The 17613-nt window shown below is 33.4% G+C and overlaps 1 long non-coding RNA gene and 1 pseudogene across 1 annotated transcript; both read left to right on the forward strand.

The window, feature by feature from the left end:
- The first annotated feature begins 13 nt into the window (after positions 1-13).
- On the forward strand, positions 14-12183 carry LOC135129913 (probable multidrug resistance-associated protein lethal(2)03659; annotated as a pseudogene).
- A 573-nt stretch (positions 12184-12756) lies between these two features.
- Positions 12757-14459, forward strand: LOC135130355 (uncharacterized). The gene is made up of 3 exons (XR_010280744.1): positions 12757-12894; positions 12947-13393; positions 13508-14459. It is a non-coding gene; the product is annotated as an uncharacterized LOC135130355 (long non-coding RNA).
- The last annotated feature ends 3154 nt before the right edge of the window (positions 14460-17613 follow it).

Raw genomic sequence — 17613 nt, forward strand, 5'->3', positions numbered from 1 at the left:
TACTTATCTTAGGGTTGTGTCCGTTATGATCTTCCTTATGTTAATAATATCAAACATTCATATAAAGTTATTAGTTTCGGTGATTGTTTTGATATCAGTTTTGCATAAATATCTACCTATTTTCCAATGTCGTCGCTACAATAAAACCGAACAATCAATTTTCCTTTTTAAGGGAGAATCGGAACGAGAACTGACTTAAATTTAGACTCTTTGACAAAAAGAAAATCGAGCGGTCATGATCGCGTATGTCATATCCAAGGTCATATAAGATATAATTTATCGAAGTCTTTACGCCCTCACTTTAACTAATAGCATAAACTGATGTAAATTCATCACTTGTCATTTTATTGTTGTTACCGAACATATTAGCATATGTATCTGTTTGATACCTATAATCAGTTCAAACAATTCAAGTATTTGGTTTTTGCGCTACTAATTTTTTTTAGTTAGGGTTTGCAAAATTTTCTTTCCAGAATATATACTACATCACACACTACGCGAAAATCGGTTAATAACCTACGGTATGATATTACACAATATTGCAAAATATTACTCTTAAAAAAACATGCAAAACCACAGCAAGGCTGTAGTAGTTGGTTCGGGAGTCAGTTTAAAACTTATTGTGTTTGATAGAACATCACAAAGAGTGATAAATTGTGTTAAATTATCATCAATTATTTCTGGTACGTACAACAACTCAAACAAAAAATGTAGTGTAATTTTATATTATAATCGTCGTTATGTAAAATGTGACAAGAAGTTAAATAAAAAATGTAATTACTAAATTAATATATTTATATGTGTTAGTATTTATAATGCTCAAATATTAAAAATTTTCCAGAAACCATGTATTGATTTGTGTTATTCCCCAAAAATTTACGGAGTGCTCTAGAACAATTTTAAAAAGCAGCGTGAAAAGTTTGTTTATGGTTATTCATTGCAATTGAGAATACAAGCAACAAACATTATTTTACACTGTTGTTAATCTTCGACCTCATGTTCACATTTGATTCATAGCAGTGCAGTGCTTGTCGAGGTGTTCGCGGGATCCAAACATTTATAAAAAATTGGTCTAAAGAGTTTAGACAGTACTTCCCTCGCTGTCGGAAACTTGACGACTGCATGCCTATTGTGTTTTTTTTCTCATTACATTTTTGTAGTGGGAATTTAAAAAAAAATTGCGATGACGTCATCAACATTTTTGCAAGGACACGTATATCAGTTGGGATAGATGTAGTGTAATACTAAGAATAAAATTATTATATTCTCAAATTTTCGGGAAAATGAATTGGGTCGTTTTGAATATTGATTTGTAATAATCAATAAAATAACGAAACAATTTACTCACGTATACGTATCAGAGGCAACTGAAAATCGTGTATGTATAAACATTCTTAATTTAAGATGACAGACGTGACAGCATACGTGAGAGTCAAACAGAGAAACTGTAAACAAAACGACCATCGGTTTTATTGCTTCGACTTCCGCTTGTTATATAAAACATTGGGTTTTATTTTAATTCTTGACGGTGAAATTCACAATTGGTTGATTATAAACATGTCTATTTCACATTCGCGGAACCAAGTGAGCGCATAAAACAAATGCAGGTCTGTAATGTTAAAGTCGATGTAAATAAGCGTGCTACCCTTATGTTTCAACCGAGTTTTTCCTGTAACAAATTTTGTGTCTACCAAATTGGGTTGGTTGGGGTGTAATACTAATAATAAGTGTTGCCTTTAATTTAATCAATAAAATAAATTGACTTCATTAATTTTTTTGAACCACCTCTTAAGAAAATCTAAAAAATATGAATGGAATGATAAATCACAAGTACAAACTCATAATATTTTTTGCATTTTAGATAGGATTTATTCAGCAAAATTTAAGGGTGACGTCATCAATTTTTTTAGGAGGGATGAACAAATACATTTTAAACAAAAGTTTACCAATAACTTTAAAATATTCCCAAGGTTTCAAAGCATTCGGTTTTGTAATTCTTGATTAAATCGATAAAATAAATTCACGCCTTCATTAATTTTTTTGAGTCACCCTGCATATGCAAATCCAAAAATATGAATGGAATGATAAATCACAAGTACAGAGTCATCATATTTTGTACATTTTAGATACGATTTATTCGGCAAACTTTTGAGCTGACGTCATCAGTTTTTTGTAGAAGATAACCAAATATATTTTGACTAAAAATTTATTATGCTCTTTATAACCTTAAAACATCTGCAAGATTTCAAAGAATTCGGTTTTGTAGTTCCTGATTAAATCAATAAAATAAATTTACGCATTCATTAATTTTTTTGAGTCACCCTGTATATGCAAATCGAAAAAATTTGAATGGAATGATAAATCACAAGAAGAGACTCACCATATTTTGTACATTTTAGATAGGATTTATTCAGCAAAATTTTGTGGTGACGTCATAATTTTTTTAGGGGGGACGACCAAATACATTTTGATCAAAAATTTACCATGCTTATGATAATTTTAAAATATCTTCAAGATTTCGAAGCATTCGGTTTTGTAGTTCCTGAGTAAATCAGTAAAATAAATTTACGCTTTCATTTATTTTCTTGTATCACCCTGTATATGCAAATCCAAAAAATATGAATGGAGTGATAGATCACAAGTACAGACTGATCATATTTTGTACATTTTAGATATGATTTATTCGGCAAATTTTCGAGCTGACGTCATCAAGTTTTTGGAGGGGATAAGCAAATATATTTTGACTAAACATTTATTATGCTCTTTATAACCTTAAAACATCTGCAAGATGTCAGAGCATTCCGTTTTGTAGTTCCTGATTAAATCAATAAAATATATTTACGCATTCATTAATTTTTTTGAGTCACTCTGTATATGCAAATCCAAAAAATATGAATGGAGTGATAAATGACAAGTACAGACTCATCATATTTTGCACATTTTAGATAAGATTTATTCGGCAAACTTTCGACCTGACGTCATCAATTTTTTGGAGGGGATAAGCAAATATATTTTGACTAAACATTTATTATGCTCTTTATAACCTTAAAACATCTGCAAGATTTTAAAGCATTCGGTTTTGTAGTTTCTGAGTAAATCAGTAAAATAAATTTACGCATTCATTAATTTTTTTGAGTCACCCTGTATATGCAAATCCAAAAAATATGAATGGAGTGATAGATCACAAGTACAGACTCATCATATTTTGTGCATTTTAGATATGATTTATTCCACAAACTTTTGAGCTGACGTCATCAAGTTTTTGGAGGGGATAAGCAAATATTTTTTGACTAAAGATTTATGATGCTCTTTATAGCTTTAAAACATCTGCAACATTTCAAAGCATTCTGGTTAGCAGATTAAAAATTAAATTTCAAAATGTTGTTTTATAATTTTGATTTTTTTTCCAAAAATCTGGACGTTTCGGGTGAAAAGTCGATTCAGACTAGTAAACTACATGTGTAGGACTATGTTATTTTATACAATTGAAAACCCATTTACTATGTACAATTTTGAAGTGACGTCATCGCATTAGTGGTGGGGATGATTAGACAAATTTTGGTTAGCGTTTTACCATCTACATGATATTCTTAATATAAGTACAAAATTTCACAACAATCGGTCGAGTACTTTCGGAGATTATCTGTCTAATAAAAATCCGGGACGGCAGACGGATAGACGGACAGACGGGCAGACGGACAGACGGACGGACAGACGGACGGACAGACGGACAGACAGACGGAAATGGGAGACCTATTTCTACGTCTTCTAGGGGTCATGAAAGATCGAGAAAACGTAAAAGTAGAGAGTCGGCCGACGGACTCGATTACAATACTTCCTTTGCTTACGCTCGGGAAGTAAAAATTGATTGTTCAACCCTATTTTTTCTAAACAAAATTTTTAACACCTGGAACTTATTAGCGCTGGATATCTGTTAACAGTTTTAAATATAAGTTCGTACATGACGTCAGTGTAGATAAATGTAGTGTATGTAAACGTAAGTAGTATATGTTCTTTTGGCTATAATTCTCAGTATCGGTAGAAATTCCTTTTTGTAAATTTAAATTTGTACTTGCGTTTTTAACTCTCAATTGTAAGCTAAGGAAGTATAGTAATCGAGTTCCTCAGACGACCACTTTCACGTTTTCTCGGAGTATCATGACGTTTAGTACGAAAAATGTGGTCACCCGTTTCCGTCTGTCTGCCTGTACTCGTGTCGATTTTTATTACATAGATAATAATCGAAATTACTGGACCGATTGTTGTATGTATATTAAGAAAATCATGTAGATGGTAAAACCCTTACCAAAATTTGCCAGATCATCCCTACCCCTAATGTGATGGATGACATCCCCTCAAAATTTTTCATAGTAAGTAGGATTCAAATTATATGAAATAACATACTTCTGTACTTGTTCTTTACAATCTGTTGTCAAATTTTCCGTGAGGCATCCCATTTTCACAAAAAAAAATCGAAACTGTACAGTGGCTCATGGTGTATTGTGCTTGCTTAGAAATTGCGACGTTCGAATGTCGCACAGGTTTTTGATGTGACAACGTCTTATAAATCGATGGAGCCGGCTGCACGCACGAAAAAGCATGACTCATGCGGCGTTACCTCGCTCTGAGGCGTCCCATGTAAGGCTTGAAGTGCAAGCGAGAACGCGGAACGAGCGACAAAGAGGCACAATCGGCCTTCGCGTTCGGCAGCGTTCGCCATCCGTCTCTCTCCTACTTGAGTGAGCGATGCGTCTGCGTGGACAGCTGCTATATTATAGTACATTGACATGTGATTGACATGTTTTGGTCGAGTATCAAGTGCAGTGAAAAGTGAATGTAGTGTCAATGTTTTCAAGACACATTAAACTAAAAAAATTGACATAATTGTATTTATGCGTATAAATAAATCTAACTTGATCAATTTCATTGTGATTTCTAATTACCTCCTTCTCTATATACATACAAATCTATTAAACAAATGAAATTAAAATTTTCTTTTGAAAAATGCTACCATTCCATCAGTATTTTCTTAAGACGTTGTCACGTTCAACTATCGTCAGTAAACCGACTTTACAGGCAACCGATTTTTTTTTGTTTCTTATACTGTTCCTGCTATTATTTATATTTTTTGGGAAAACACCTAGTGTGTTTAATTAATTAATTAGTCCTCTTCTTTGTGTTGAAGGGACAAAATTAATAATATTTCAGTTTCTTTTAACACAAATGCATACTTTAATGCCAGCGTTGATACGATTGATCGAATTCTTACGAAGTATAAATATAAACAGTCGAAGTTAAACAAGTTCAAGAAATTAACAAAACATTGTTGCCTGCTTTAAATATGTTTCATATCAAATTTTCGCCCTCCCGCCTCTCGCCACTGGAGTGAGGGAAGTTCTGCCGAAAAAACGTTCGACAAATTTTTACTTCCCAAGCGAAAGCGACGGAAGTGTTGCAATCGAGTCCGTCGTCCGAAATAGGTCTCCCGTTTCCGTCTGTCTATCCGTCTGTCCGTCGATCTGCCGTTCCCGATTTTTATTACACAAATAAGGCCGGAAAGTACTGGGCCGTTTGTTGTCAACTTATGTATTTATATTAGGAATATCATGTAGATGGCAAAACGCTAACCAAAATTTGTCTGATCATACCCATCAGTAATGTAATGACGTCACATGTAGTTTATGACGCCATGTTGAGTTTTTACCCGAAACGTCCAGACTTGGATAAAAAAAATCAAAATTATGAAACAACATTTGGAAATTTAATTTTGAATCTGCAAAACCGAATGCTTTGAAAGCGTGCAGATGTTTTAAAGTTACGATAAGCAAGATACATTTTTAATAAAAATATATTTGCTTATCCCCTTAAAAAAAATGATGACGTCAGCTCAAAATTTTGCTGAATAAACACTATCTAAAAAACAAAAATTGCGGGTATGTCATTATGTTGTTGGTGGTGATGACTAGCCAAATTTTGGTTAGATTTTTACCATCTACACTATATTCCTCATATATAAATTCAAAGTAATTCTAGAGGTCATGGAACTTTCAGAAAATATGAAACTGGTGGTAATAAATTACTTAATTTTGAATCAAACTATTTCAATTAATTTAGGCACTACATTCAGTCAAGAGTATCATTTGTCTTTTTGCTTCTTCCTAACAGTACAATGGAGGACCAAAGTAGGCCCACTAAACGAAAACTAAAACCACACCCTCAAGAAAATTCAAATATTTTGTCAGCCTTATTTTACTGGTAATTAATACAATTTACTTAGATCTCTCAATATTTTCACCGAAATTGTTAAAGCTGGACAGTGCCAATATTCAGAACAGGCTTGAAAAAAGACATATCCGAGGAAGACGTTTATCAAACTTTACAATACCACCAAGCTGAAGACCTAGCTAACCGGCTAGAAAAAGCATGGAAGACCGAACAAAAAAACGCCGCACCGTCCTTGTGGAAAGCCATGTGGCAAGTTTTCAAACTAGACGCAATTGTGTGCTTTACTCTATGTTCTTTCATTGAGTTGGTTTTGAAGTAATGCTCATCAAATTTATACTTTGTTTACTATTGAGGCATATTTTCAGAATTGCTCATCCTATAGCTTTTGGGAAACTCATGGCTTCTTACTCATTTGAGTCGACAGGATCATCCAAAAATGATCCAATTTTGTATGCTGGCATAATCGTTATCATTAGCGTAACAGATACAGTTTTTTCAAATTATTATGTACTGCAACAGTCACAAGTGTTCATGAAAATCAGAATCGCTTGCTCGTCCTTGGTTTATCGAAAATCACTGCGTCTGAGTAAATCAGCTCTGGATGAAACGAACATTGGACAGATAGTGAATTTACTGACCACCGATATGCAACAAATGAATCCCCTTGCACGTGCTCTTTGTTCTGTTTGTATTTCACCATTTCAGACGGCAATTGTCCTTTATCTTCTTTACGATTATTGCGGACCTACAGCTTTAGTAGGCATTGTTTTGATAATCACTCTGACTCCTTTTCAAAGTAAGTATGTCTGACATTTTGTGAAGCTAATATAATAATTTTTAAACAATTTTAGTGTACCATAGTAATATCATATCGGCTTTAAGATTAAAAGTTGCTGTGAGAACTGATGACAGAATGAGTCACATGAATGAGATCATTTCAGGTATTCAAGTTATCAAGTTGTATGGATGGGAGCAACCATTTATCAAACTGATTGACACATTCAGAAGGTGAATATAACTTTAGATGTTCTAGAACTACGACTATTAATACTTGTAGGGTGGAAGTGGAATTTTTAAAAAAATTGACTTACTTATTCTCGTTCCTGATATCGGTAATGAAATTCGTTGAGCGAACTGTTATATTTTTGTGTTTATTGGTGTATGTTTTAATGGGAAATAACCCAAACGCTTATTACGTATATGTTGTAACTTCATTTTATTCAATATTGGTATTTTCGGTATCAATCCTTCTTCCGATAGGAGTTGCTGATGTACTAAAAGCCAATGTATCCGTCAAAAGGTTAGAAAAATTTTTAAACCTAGAAGAGGTGGAACTGAGCAAAAAATCAAGTAAAGCAGTTGGTATTAAAGTTAAAAAAGTTACTGCCAAATGGTTACAGAAAAATGAATATAATACATTATCAGATATTGACTTTGAAATTTATCAAAAGCAGACAGTGGCCGTAGTAGGACCCACTGGAAGTGGAAAATCAAGCTTGTTGCACTTATGTCTGGGTGAAATTCCGATCATTAAAGGGTCAATAGAAGCTGGTGGTACAATTGCTTACGCAAACCAAGAACCTTGGCTGTTTGGAGGTACAGTGAAGCAAAACATTCTTTTTGGTCTACCAATGCTGCGTAAAAAATATAAAGACGTTGTAAGAGTTTGTGCCTTAGAAGACGACATGGCACAGTTTCCTCATGGTGATAACACGATAGTAGGAGAACGTGGAATCCTTCTAAGTGGTGGCCAGAAAGCTAGAATCGGTTTAGCTAGAGCTGTATATAAAGACGCAGACATATACTTACTTGATGATCCTCTATCAGCTGTTGACGCAAATGTAGGGAAGCAAATTTTTAACAATTGTATAACTGGTTACCTGAAAGGCAAATGTACAATTTTAGTAACACACCAGACACAGTATTTAGCATCTGTCGATAAAATCTACCTACTGACAGACGGCAAAATTTCAGTTTCTGGGAGTTATACAGATCTTCTAAAAGAAAATAATTTCACGTATGCTTTGAAAGAAAATAAGACCCATCAAGATGAAGCAAGTGAAATGAATGGTACCAATCTCTCTAAACTAGAACATAAAGAACAGAATGTAACAAGTGAAACGCGAGCTGTTGGCAAAGTGTCTGTCAAAATTTATCAAAGTTATATGCGTGCATGTGGTTCTTATTGGATGTGTTTATTAATACTAGTACCATTTGTTTTATGTGAATGCTTTGGATTAGCAGCCGACTACTTTCTTGCATTCTGGTAAAATTGAAATTCTTTGGTGATTGTCATAATAGAATCTTTTGAAGGGTAAATTTGGAACAACGAAGAATGTCAGAAAATTATACTATGCAAAATAGGTTTGAGGAAATAATTTTTACTGATAATAATAGCATCTATTTATACTCTACCATAATTGGAATTTTAATTATCACAACACTTACTCGAGCCATATCCTTTATGAAAGTATGCATGCGTGCTTTTGTATATTTACACAACAAAATGTTTACGACAATTGTAAATGCTACAATGAAATTTTTCCACACCAATGCATCGGGCAGAATATTAAATCGATTTTCTAAAGAGATAGGAAATTTAGATCTACTTTTACCCCAAGTGTAATTTTCAACACAATTGAGGTAAAAGAAAGGTAAGACTTTTCTAGTTTTAATTGACGATTTTCCAGTTAAGCATAGCTGTTCTTGGTGGTGTTATATCAGTCTGTATAATTAGTCCTTGGAGTCTCATTCCTACCTTTACAATATTAATACTGATGTATATTATAAGAAAAATCTACTTGGCTAGTAGTTTAAGTGTTAACCGGTTGGAATCCACAAGTAAGTACAATTATTTTTATTTCTTTCAGCCAAAAATTACTGTTAATGTCATTTCTTAAATATGTTTGTGGGAGATGAAATTTAAATCAAAACGTCATTGTTATAATTGGAAGGTGTTAGATACCACAAATAGAAATTCAAAGACGGTCGCTTCAGTTCTGATATTGCAATATCAAAATGTTTATTGACAAAGCTAAACAGGCAAACAAGAAATATACAACATAATTTTAGGTCGGAGTCCAATTTTGGCCCACTTGACAGAATCTGTTAAGGGCTTAACTACTATTAGAGCTTTCGATATTCGACACATCTTACACAAAGAATTTGACAATTTGCAAGACTTTCACACCTCTATATTCTATATGAACTTAGGTACCAATAGAGCTTTCTCAATTTGGTTAGATATCGTTTGTATGTGCTACTCCTCGGCAGTCACAATTATGACGATTTTTCAAGGTAAGAAATGCATACGTAATATTGTCTTTTTGGAATGATTTTGTTTACTTAGATTCTTATGGTGGAACTGTTGGGTTTATTATCACAAAATCTATGAGTCTGGTAGGTGTGTTTCAGTGGACAATACGAATGTTGAGCGAACTTGAAAATTTGATGACGTCAGTTGAAAGAGTAATTGAATATACACAACTAGAGCAAGAAAACGATGATCAAGTGAAAACAGTTTCGTCACTTTGGCCTGCTAGAGGCCAAATTGAATTTAAGTCAGTGTTTATGCAGTATTCCTCGAATGATCCATACGTCCTTAAAAACTTGAATATACTTATAAAACCTAAGGAAAAAATAGGTTTTGTTGGTAGAACGGGAGCTGGAAAATCTTCGTTAATTTCGGTTTTGTTCCGGTTGGTCAACTTTGTGGGTAATATTTTTATAGACGACGTAGATACCAAAGATGTAGCTTTATCCTCTTTACGACCCAAGATTTCGATTATTCCTCAAGATCCAGTTTTATTTAAGGGATCAGTACGTAAAAATCTAGATCCATTTGATCAATATTCTGACGAACAAATCTGGCGAGTGTTGGACGAAGTTAGACTAAAAGAGGTTGTCTCTAATATGTCTGGAAATCTTCATAGTAATTTGTCAGAAGGTGGTACTAATTTCAGTGTTGGACAAAAGCAGCTAATTTGTTTGGCGAGAGCCATACTGAAAAACAACAATATTTTAATCCTGGATGAAGCAACTGCAAATGTTGATCCACAGACGGATGAGTTATTGCAAAATACTATAAGGAAGAGCTTTGCAAATTGCACTGTTTTGACGATCGCTCATCGATTGCCTACTATAATGGATTCCGATAAGGTTTTAGTGATGGATGAAGGGTATGCAGTTGAATTTGATCATCCCTATGTGTGATTAGAAAATAAAAAAACTTTTTACAAATTAGTCACGAAAACAGGAAATCTGATGTCTGAGAATTTAAGAAACATTGCCGAGAAGGTACAACATTTTTTGTTTCACTAATATATCTTTTGATAATTATGCTTATTTGTTTCAGAATTATCAAGCAAGAAGTGATAATGTAATTTTATAAGAAAAGTAGATTTTATTTTGCGTTCAATAAGTTTTTTGTTACATTACAAGTGTTTAATTTGTAATATCTGCATTTTTGAAAAAAATAATACCTATTAATATATTTTTGTTTTTTTTTTGTTCCTATTATAAAATTTGTAAATTTGCAGTTCTTTTTTGACACGACCTCATACTTATATGTATTTTATTACAATCAAAACTACAAGCATAATGTATTAAAATGTTCTTAAATTCTAAAAATAAAGAAATAGAGAATATTTTGGTACACTTCTGAAAATATCTCAATGAAGGAATAAACTATTTTAATAAACAATATAACTAACAATACTGTCATCCAGTTCAGGAATGACGTAATTTTCTTTTTATCAGTAGGAGCGGTGATTCTTTTTTTAATTTTGTCTTTTTTGTACCAATTTTGTGAGCTGACGCCATTTTTTCCACCAGATTTTTCAAGGATGTAATTATTTCTGGATATAATTTCATATTATGTAATACCAGTACCTAATCTCCAGTGCTGAGGTCTCCATCTTTTTTTGATTGAAGGTTTCTTTCATCTGTTTTTCTTGATTTTTTTTTAACATTTTCTTCTTTGCTATAATACCGTTTCCATTTTTTTGACGTTATAACATGTGGTACTTTTTACCTTTCTTCACTTCCGTTTTTTGAGGCTAATGTAGTAAATGCTTTTACGAAATATTTTTATTTCTTCTTTTGATGACTTTGGCACATTGTTTGAAAGAATCTGAACTTTTTTTCTCTTTGATAATATTAATGCAGTTATGAGTTAATTGCATTTGTATAAGTCTTACCAAAATTTAATTATTGTCTGCTTGCTGTAGTCTCAGCTTTATTCGAAATTGTTGATTATTAGTTACACACCTTATTTAGCTTAGTTGGTCTAAATTCAGATCCTCGTCTTCATTATTTATGTTAGAATTAATCTTTATTATAGTCTTCATTAGTAAAAGTTTAATACCAGTTTATCATCCTTGTGGTTCTAGAAACTGCTAGACCAGTCACTGTGAAATTTGATGGTTCAAAGTCACCAAAAATTAAATCGTTTCAAAATTTTATACTGTAACATGCTCCTATATTTGTGGTTTAGTAATAGCTTATATCGACACTGTTGTGATAAAATTCTGGTAGGATACCAGGTTTAATTTAGTAAAAAATATTGATTAAAATTTATGTTTTTATCCCTGTGAGAAAATAAATATCGCAAGCTGAAGAACAAATTTTGGAACGCGACGAAGAAGAGCCCGACACCAGCACTCGACGACTTCCCGATGAAGTTGGAGTTTCACAGTTTGTTGTGCATCGTACATTAAACCAGATTAAACGGACAAAGCCACATCCTTACATACCATGTTCAAAAAGTGCAAGTTTTGTCCACGTTGTGTAATTTACTGCAAATGATTGTTATCGCAGTGTCGATATCGTGAACTCCCTAACTTTTTAAAGTGCATTTTGTTTACGGATGAAGCAGGATTCACTCGGAATGCTGTTTTCAACAACCACAACACTCACATTTGGTCGGATGAAAATCCACATGCTCGTCAACAATTATGATTTCGAGAGACGGTTTTCGATAAATGTGTATCGGTTGGATCAAACAGCTAGTTTGTGGAAATCAACAGTGTCCAGAAACTGTCGAAGAGCTTCAATAATAAGTGAAAGTGGCAACCGCTACAATTCGTGGAACTCCGGTAGTTTTTTACCTACAACATTTTCAACATTTATTGTAAAAAGTAGTAGCATTCTAAGTTGCTCCTATTTTTGTTCCAATAGACAGTGTAAAATCGTTGTGACAAGGACCAAACATCAGTCAAGCATTACAAAAAAATTTTCGCACTGACCTTTAACGATGCATGAATGCATGAATGAACGAATGATAAGCAGCAAAAAGTCGGTTTTACTTTTAATTGAAACTGAAAGTGTTTACGTCGTTTTTATTGTAACGTTTTTCCCCCTCTGTTTACAAGGTGGATCAGTGATTTCGTATCGAGGATGGTTCATGGGGGTTTTGCCCGATTCGATTTTTAATTTTTTTTATATTTCCACACTAGGTAAGACTACGTTACGTAATGGCGTGGTTAAAATTATTGCATATATTTCGAAATCACCCTGTACATATCAGTATTTTATTACTTTTATTATATTTATAACCATCGGATCTACCTAGCAATACACGGATGCGATATAGATTAGTTTATAACAACTGCAACGGTGAAAACCTGTCAGTGTTCATGCAACCACGCCCAAAAAAATAGAATTATTTGCGTAAAAATTACCGTTATTTTTTAATTATCATGAGTACAATTAGTTTTTTTAGCAATCAATACATAAATTGTTCAAGTTGTAAAATGTGTAAATCTGGGTTTGAGCTTCTACAAGTTCTGCAAATACATGTGTAGTGATTAGCTCTGATTCGGATGTAAAACTGAAACATCAACACTACGAACACGTGGACTGAAGTTACACCCTCAAGTTATCAACTGTGTTACGACACATTAAAATCTGAAAATTGTAAGACACCGATCCAGCGAACATCAACTCTTTTAAATATGAGTAGTAAGTAGTAACACCATAGGAACCGGCATTTGGAAAAAAATACACAACGGCGAGGTGAATTTTCAAGAATAACAGAGAGCCAGAAGGAAGCTGTGATGTCCAAAATTTACCAATCTTTCGCAAGAAATTTTGTTCCCACTGCTAGTTCGTATCTTACAGAATTGGGAGATGATAGCATTGAAATTCCTTACAAAATTACTCAATTTCGGTAAGCAGAACTTATTGCATTGTAATGGCAGTTTTTTAAAAAGAAGTTTTTTAACATTGTGGTTGATCATCATCTAGAAAATAGTCATTTTTAACTCTTATTATTATTTTTTAGAAAGTTGTTTCGCAACATGGGCTATTGCTTTCGAGATTTAACCGGCGACAATACATAATGGAGTCTGAGCGGATCGTTCGCTGGAGCATTGAATATTTAAATAAAATTGCAGAATTTCGTGAGGATCACAAAAATATCGTGTATTTAGATGAGACGTGGTTTGACACTCACGATATAAAAATTAAAGGTGTAAGTGGTGGTAGTCGAAAATGCGTCATGAACGTGCCATCACGTCGTGGCAAACGCGTGATTATTTTGCATGCGGGTGGTGCAAATGGATGGCTCAAAAATGGACTTTTAATTTCTGTAAAAAATAGTAAAGACTCTAACGCGGACTATCATGAAAATATGTCAGCCGCTTTGTTTGAGGAATGGATGCAGCACCAACTTTTCCCAAATTTACCGGAAGGCTCGATCATTGTGATGGACAATGCGCCCTCACATTCGCGTCTCGCGGAAAAAATTCCAAATTCGTCAACCAGAAAAGCTGACATTGTTAGTTTTATTAGAAATAAAAACATCGATATTCCGGAATCAGCTAAAACGAGAAAAGACCTTTTAGGAATCGTTTCTAAATACAATTTTTCTAAAACATATGCGGTAGAGGAGTTGGCCAAAAGTCATGGATTTCAAATTTTGAGGTTACCACCTTATTTTTGTATCTTTAATCCTATTGAATTAATTTGGAGTCAACTAAAACGGAAAGTTAGAAAGTGTAATGATCATCCTGAAAGTTCTCCAAAAGTTGTAGAATTAATAAGAGCTAAAGTTGAGACGATTTCTCCAGAAGTATGGCGAAATTGCATTAACCATGTAGAAAGTATAGAACAGACATTTCGAACAACCCCAACCTGACGACGATTTCATTTGATTGGTGTATGTGTAAGTGTTGTGTTGTGTACTTATGTAAATATAATTTTGTGTGTTTAAATATATCGTATTGTTGTCGGTCTTATGTATTATTATTTTCGATTGACTTTTCCAGTAAATACGACCCTCCCTTTCTCGTTCCAAATCCTGCGGCGGGCGGTTTCAACCGCAAAGATTATTGCCATAATCGAGTCATGAATATTTACAAGGTGTATTGACTGAGTATAGTATAGTTTCGTGCAACATATATAGTTATCCGCGATCTGTGATTTGATTTGTCCTATGATTTCTGTATAACATTTAGGCAAATGAATTTTACGCAATGTCGTCGACTGGTCTAATACATTTCTGTTTGTATATTTTTCTAAAAACTGTTTAAATACAGGATTTTGATGTTTCTGCAAAGGTATACAGGGTGAGTATTATAATAACGAGACCCTATGTTGTGTTGCATTGAAAATTGGTCAGGGTCCCGTTATTATAATACTCACCCTGTATTATAATCTTCTTTAGTAAAAGTTTAATATCAGTTTATCATCCTTGTTTGTTGTGTTAATATCACTTTTGTTCATATACAGATTATTATTTTTGCTGACTGTTTCAACATCAATCTTATTTAAATATTTATTATTTGTGCAAGTGTTGCTGACATAGTTCTGCTAAGTGAAACATGGTTGCATGAAGGAGTTGCTAATTCTGAGCCTTTTCCTATGGGATACAACGTATTTCGCTGCGATAGATTAATATCAAGAGGGGGAGGTGTCCCTTATAGCTATTAAGGATAAATATTCGCTATGCTGTGTTATTTCTAAATCACCTATTCCGGAAATAGAGTTAATTGCTGTAAAAATATCTAGCAGTTTACAGAGCTTCGTAATTATATCGCTATATATCCCACCAGGACTTGCACACAACATTATATGATCGTCTATTAGAATATTTGGAAGCAACTATTGTCTTTATGCACCCAGTACTTATAACAGGTGACTTTAATATCCCTGAATTTGTTGACTGCTTAAATGGCATGGGAATGTCCTATCTTTTCAATATTTCACTTTTTCAGCCTTAATGGCCTCATCCAGCGAAATACAATTCTAAATCACAATGCACGTTTACTTGACTTGGTTGTGTCAACCAAGGATGTTATCACTGACATTTCCAAAGACGAGTTCCCATTAGTTCGTGAAGATCTACATCATCCCTGCTTAAGTATTAATATTACGGTTAAACTAGTTGAAAGCTCATATTTTCGGAATAATCCAAATTCGTTTTATTGTAATTTTAAGAAAGCTGATTCAGTTGGGCTCTATTCATCAATATCGAGCTTTGAGTGGTCTAAAATAGAAGAAATTAAACAAGTTAATACGGCTTGTAACTATTTTTATGATGTATTGTTTGATTTGTTCTCACAGTTTGTACCATTATAAGTAGTGGCTATTCAAAACGACATAACTATCCTGTATCGTTCACTAAATCTATAATCGATACAATCAAACAAAAGCGATATCATTGGAATAAGCGAATAAGTAATATGTAAATATGATATACGTACTGCATATTGTTCGTTTTTAAAAAGTGCTGAACATTCCATTAAAGATAATCCAACAAATGTTTGGACGTTTGTTAATAATAAGAAAATCATAGCAGGATCCCTGGAAATATGATTTCTGATGGTAGCACATTCACATCGTCGCAAGACATCGTTGACGCATTTGGTCACCTATTTACTGGTGTGTTTAGTTCTAGTGATAATCATATGTAGTCAGTATTGTGATAATATTCGTTGTGAATTCTGTGATAAAAAGTGCTGCCTATCTTCGCAATTTAAATCTAGCTGTGAATCTTCTTCTGTTCTACATCCTTTTAAAATAAATGAGTCTGACGTTGTTAAGGCCGTTAAAAGAATTAAGTCTAATCTTACTGTATTAGTTGTTTCTTAGTACCTCTTCTTCAAATTTTTAATTTAATCCTAAAAACATCTGTATATCCCCGTAGCTGGTTAATATCGAAAGTCTGTCCAGTTTTCAAAAATGGTGATAAGTTCGATAGGTATTAATAATTACAGACCTATAGCTATATTATCAAACTTTGCTAAATTGTTTGAAAGTATCTTATCCAAGAACACATTTGTTAAATATTGCTCACTAGACTGTCTTGTCATTAATAAATCAAATTTTAAGAATATGTCGATAACCGGCAAAACAAACCTAATTAATTACAATTACGATATCTTAAATCGTCATGTTGTGGAAAGTTCTAATCAATTTAGGGATCTAGGTGTTATCATTGATACTAAATTATCATTTGTGCCGCACATTGAATACCTATATTACAAATAGTGCTTTAAAATTGTTAGGGGAAACCAGCCTATGATGGCATACCTTCAAATTTTTTGGACCATTTGAATTTCGCGGTCAAATCACTTGTTCAAGATGCTGTCCTTACTGGTACATGAATGTCTACGAAGCAGTGTGAGTGTAGAGCTGTTTCTTGAAAAGCAGAAAAATAAATGAAATATTGTTGACACTCGAAGTAAGTTTTACACATTAATCAAGATGAAATCATGTTCTTAATATGCTTAACTCAGGGGCACCAATTTAATTCATGTTTTCTATACATGTGACACATGTAATACAGGTGCCAGTTTAGGGTTATGTTGTAAATGAAAAAATACAGAGATTGATTTTAATAAAACCTCGAATTTCCCTATGATGGCATACCAAAGCTTTTCCTTTGATGGCATAGTATGCCATCATAGGTATAAGGTTTTGACTCACATAAAAACTGAGAAGTCTTTTTTTATGACAGAGGAATGTCACTTGCAGCCTCAAGTACAATGTCCAGTAAGGCTAAGAGGCAATTATGGGAGGAAAAAAACATGGCAGAGGCTTTGCCAAATGTTCGGGAAAAAAAGATGGGATGGCAATTAGCGTCCAAAATCTTCAATGTCCCTGCTACCACACTGCGCAGAAGATTTAAAAACAATTGTAACAGTACCAAAGGAGATTTGGGGGTAAAAGACCAGTATTTAGTCGGGAGATGGAAGATCAATTTGCTCAACATATAAAGGATATGGAAGCTAAATTCTTCGGTTTAACATTAAAAGATTTAAAGAAGTTAATTTTCCAATTTCCATCTAAAAATAATATAAAAAACCCTTTTAACAAAGAAAAAGAAACAGTTGGTGATAAATAGATTCAGGGATTTTTAAAACAAAATCCACAAATATCTCTCAG

Source organism: Zophobas morio, unplaced genomic scaffold, assembly GCF_036711695.1.
Source record: "Zophobas morio isolate AGI-343-1 ecotype UQ-CSIRO unplaced genomic scaffold, CSIRO_AGI_Zmor_V1 ptg000017l, whole genome shotgun sequence".
Lineage (NCBI taxonomy): Eukaryota > Metazoa > Arthropoda > Insecta > Coleoptera > Tenebrionidae > Zophobas > Zophobas morio.